The following is a 4,814-nucleotide window of genomic DNA, read 5'->3' as shown; positions in this document are numbered from 1 at the left end:
TTGTATTCCTATTCATTTCCTGCCGCCTTCTTGGGGCCCGGTGTTATGCTAAGCTGCTGACTTGTATTGCATTATTCTACTCTGCATGGTAATAGATAAGGTACATGGCTGATGCAATTTGAAATCCTATTGCTAGTGATTCCTGAGGTACTGCTTGTTCAGACAAAACATGGTTCAGCTCTTTATTCTGTTTTTATTTGTGTCAATGTGAGTTTTATTTAAGTAAAGGTTTCTGAATCTGGCTCCTGACAGACTTGCAAATCTGGTTCTTACACAGACACGCACAGGAGCCCTGTGAGGAATAATGGCAAAACACAAAAAATTTTGAAGTGTCCCTTCTACCTTCTCAGTCCTGTAATGGTTCCTCTCCTTGAACAGGTGAAGTCAAGTTTGGAAACTATAACGCTCTGTCTCTTAGGTTCTATTAAGTACCTTATCTTGAGGCTCCTTTAGAGAGAGTAAATCTTGGCTGACTCAACATGTTTCCATCTAAGAAACTTTATACTTGTATTATGTGCACAAAAGAAGCATTGAAGAAAACTAATGTTTAGTCTATTATACTGGGTAATAGCAGACTACAGGTGGCTGTGCCTATTGGGTATATGCGTTACCTGGTACTGTACTGATCTCCTAGGATAATTCCCCACCCAACCCTCCCCGTATCCAGAATTGAGCTTCAGTTGAGGTGCTCAGCTTGTCTGAAAACAGTGTTTGGTTTTGTAGAAATAAGTCGCAAATAGTGGAGATTAACGACAGATGAGGCAAAAATGGTTGGATGCCATTAGCAGGTTCCTAACAGAACTGCTGACCAGCAGCAATACAGGCACAGGCAGTCCTGCGATCTCCAAACATTTCCTTTTTGGTGCCAGTCCTATTTGCTGACACATTGCTTTCATGAATCTCATCATTAGTGCTGTAAGCACATGAAGTATAAGTTAATTCTACTGTAACATGATTATTAAATCCATTAATCAAAGGCAGGAGATCCGTAATTAACTTATTCTCCAGCATCAAGTAAATGATTCTGCTGTGAGCTTTAAGAAAGCAATTGTTCACTCATAGGCAAAAATACAGTGGGGCTATTAGACTACGAGGCTGTGTAATTATATAATTAAATTATAAATTTTGCATATTTTAATAACTTATATTTTAATTATTTTCTTTGTAAAGTTAAAATAGAGGATCATTATTTTTGCGTTTTTTTTTTTCTTTTACATGTAGTTTACCAAAAATGAGGCAGGGGGAAGAAGTTAATGTGTGTATCCTGCCTGAAAGTTGACTGTTTTCATGTAAGGCTTTGGCTAGGCTTTTAGTGACTCACCTTGGACCTATCTCCAGCAGTAGCTCTGTTTCACATTTCAGCATCATTGTTGTTGGTGACTGTAGGCATTCAAATTTTAACATGCAAAGACAAAAGAAGGGTCTGCTAGCACTGTTCTAGCACCAAATGCTTTGGTTTGATTCAATATAGGCTTACTGATTCCTCTTCACACAAACAAGTCTGGAAATCCCTTTTCACAAGCTAGTATTTCCTTCCTAGGGGGCAGATATTTCAAGGGTTCTTTTCAAGCCTGCTTCATGTCTCTGCTATCCTTTAAGTAGACCAAATTTCTGAAAGCTTTGTAGTTTTACCTAGAAACACCCCAGCCTCCTGTCCCATAACAGGAAGGTGATACTGGAAACATTTAGGGAGTCAGCAGTAGGTAATCAAGCACTTCTCTGAAGCTGTTCTTTTGAGAGGCGAGAGTTACAGTGAGGAAACTTGCACAGAAAGTATCACAAGGGCATTTCCCCCATGTGTCCTGCCCACGTTTCCAGCCCAGCAAATCTTAGTTGCTAATCTTAACCTTTCTCTGTACACTTTAATCACAAGTGTAATACAGAAACAATAGCCAGCATCATTCCCCTTCCTCTTGAGGGAGGGGGGCATGAACGTTTGTCCACCTTCTGCCTTAATTTTAGAGAGAGATAATGGAAAAGCATCCCCGTTGTTTTGTGCAGACCACAGTATTTTCAGGTGTCATGTTTTACTGCAGCAGATGCTGCAGTTTAATGTGGAGTAAAACAATTTGTGTGTCAAAGGCAATTACTGTCTACATCAACAGTGATACAGTAGTGCTATCAGGTACAGCAGGGCTTCAAAGACACCGGAGCCTGGGGAAAACATCAAACCTTGCCACATAAAAACAGACAAAAAAATGAAGAGCACAAGGAATTGCATCTTGCACATGCTGCCAGCTACAAGCAGCAGGACAGAAATGGGGCAATGGGCTGGGGGGCTGGAGGCAGCGAGCAGAAAGGGGTGGGAGATATAGGTAAGGCCCTGGGGTCCCCAGCCTGTCCCAGGGTTGTGGGTGGCACCCACTTACCCATGTCACCAAGGGATGGATGGTATGAGTGTGAGAGTGGCTAGCAATGTCCGTGTCTGCCCCTTGCTATTCTCAACCCCTCCCGAGTTCAACTTTCAGCACTACGTTTGAAGACTGTCCTGGTCCTTATTGTGGACCTGCAACAAACACGCTCTAAGCATTTGGAGAGGGTCGGGAAGAAAAAAAAAAGTCCAAAAAACCCAAAACCAACATGGTCCTAGCTCTGCTAATGTTTTGAGGTGCTTCTACCTAACAAAGACTGAAAAGTAATGTTAGCTCTGGCCAGTGGCTGTTGAGAGCCAGGTGTGTTTGTGTGTATCTGTCCATCCATTTCCCACCAGCGAGACAGTGAAAGGAGGCAGACAAGAATAGGCTTAAGCCCAAAGATGATGGTGCTACTAGTTGCCTGTACCAGCAAAGTTCTTAAAAAGAGAAAAACCACACTGTTTCCTGGGAAAGCCTAACAGAGAGGGAAATCTCTGAAACTTGCAGACAACGAATATAGAGTAATTTTTCTTGGCAGCCTTAATGTTGATGGATAGGACAGTTTGCCTTGTCCAGTTTATATAAGAGCAGCTGATATAAAATGACTTCATAGCTGGATATTTATGAGAAGTTTCATTTAAAATAATACAGTTTTTGCCTCTGGCGGTGCTGTGGTTTAGCCCTGTTATTACTGGGAACTAAATCTTTAAGATATTCTAACTATAACTGCAGGGCCTGTTTGATCTACCCAGCAAAGTTAATATTTTCCAAAGCAATGGAAACTTTATAATGGAAAGTCTCATTAGCAAAAACTACCTGTCCCTAAAAGCAGCCAGGAAATCAGGCACAGAGAGGAAACTTGCAGGATTTTCCTTCCGCTTTACCTGCTTTCTCTCACACAGCAATACTGAAAAAAGTAGTGTTTTCCATTACAGTGAATGTACAGATAGACTGCAACAGTCCTTCTCTAGAAAAGCAACTAGAAACCAATTTCTGATATAAAGCAAAATTCTTGTCTCATGCAGCAGCTTGTCTCTGCTGCACGTGGATCTTGCATAAAATACTCTTATCTCCTGAGGGAAATAGGATTTGCCCCTGGTGCCAGACCCTCCACCCAGGCCAGCATTGCTCTGAGATCTATGCAGGAGAACGGCTAAGGAGGAGGTACTAGGACCCCTGCTGAAACTTCCAAGGTTGTTTTTCAAAGTGCAAGTCTTTCCTGTTTTGTGCCAGAGCAGTGGTATAAATGGGATATTCTCAAATGATTCACTTGCCCCTTTGGAGCATGCAGAGCTAAGGGCTGCAGTCAGTGAGGCCCACAGCCCGCATGGTGTTGGTAGGGCCCCTGTAGTCCCGCAACAGTCTGGAAAGGCAGAGTAGGACCTCCTGGAGCTGCCAGCTGGGCTGAAGCCTCCCTTTCCTCAGGCTAAATCATAAATCAGACTCCAGCCCTTCTTCCTGTATCTCCTTCAAAGACATAATTAGTTCTGACCGTTGTTACAAAGGGAAATAAAGTCTGCAACGGACATGGGTTCGGGCTGTGAGCTCTGGTAATACAGCTTCCAAATAAGTCTTGTAAAAAGCCTGTTGCCTGGTCAATGGTGGTCAGATCAAAATGACCCAGCAAAGAGGCTGGAGAAGAGAGCAGGAATTTGCCTCCCACCACTGAGATTTGGTTGGAATTGTTCCAGAATTTAACACTTCTGACAGACATTTATGTTCACCTGTGAAAAGAGAGCTTGAAGAGATGCACTGTGCTGTCCAGCGGAGGGGACATGCAGCTTGTGTGTGGGGAGGGGAGGCTTTACTGGCTTTAGTCTGGGATGGTTTGGGCACCCGTGAGTTATGCAGCAGTAGGAGGTGGAAGTTGTGAGAGAGGACAGGAGGAAGCTTCAGAGTGAGTAAGGACAGAAAGCAATGCTTGAGACAAGCTCAGAGGGGCAGCGCTTGCCACTGAAAGAAGGGCTGAGTGCACAGGCATTGCCTCTTGCTTGCTATTAGACTTCCTGCTGTTCTGAGGACTTTGTGTGTTGTCTGCAGACAAACAGGACTGCATCAAAGAATCCTGCAGATTAGCACCCCTGGGCTTTCGGGCTCATGCCTCTGGTCAGGAGTAATCTCCAGACAAGATCATTCATCTAAATACTTGGAGGTTAAAAAAACAAACAAACAAAAATCAATGGTGGCTCTCTGTCACAAATGCTGAAGACCAAATTGTGCTTCTGGGAAGATGAGGCTTGTCTAGGGATATTTGCTAGTCCTACCTTTCATTAATGCTTACGCTCTTGGGGTCAGGGCAGGGCAGGGCTCCGGGTTGCATTTGCCAATTTCTAGAAGCCCAGCGCTAGTCCTGGCCCCTTTACTATCCTGCTGTTTCTGAGGGTCACAGTAACATGGGTAGTTCATCTGTGATAGCTCTTAGCTTTGCATGTTTGTTCCTAATAAAAGGCATGGAAGCTG

Source organism: Ciconia boyciana, chromosome 9 (assembly GCF_034638445.1).
Source record: "Ciconia boyciana chromosome 9, ASM3463844v1, whole genome shotgun sequence".
In the NCBI taxonomy this organism is placed as follows: Eukaryota; Metazoa; Chordata; class Aves; order Ciconiiformes; family Ciconiidae; genus Ciconia; species Ciconia boyciana.
Note: the sequence above shows the minus strand (reverse complement) of the source record.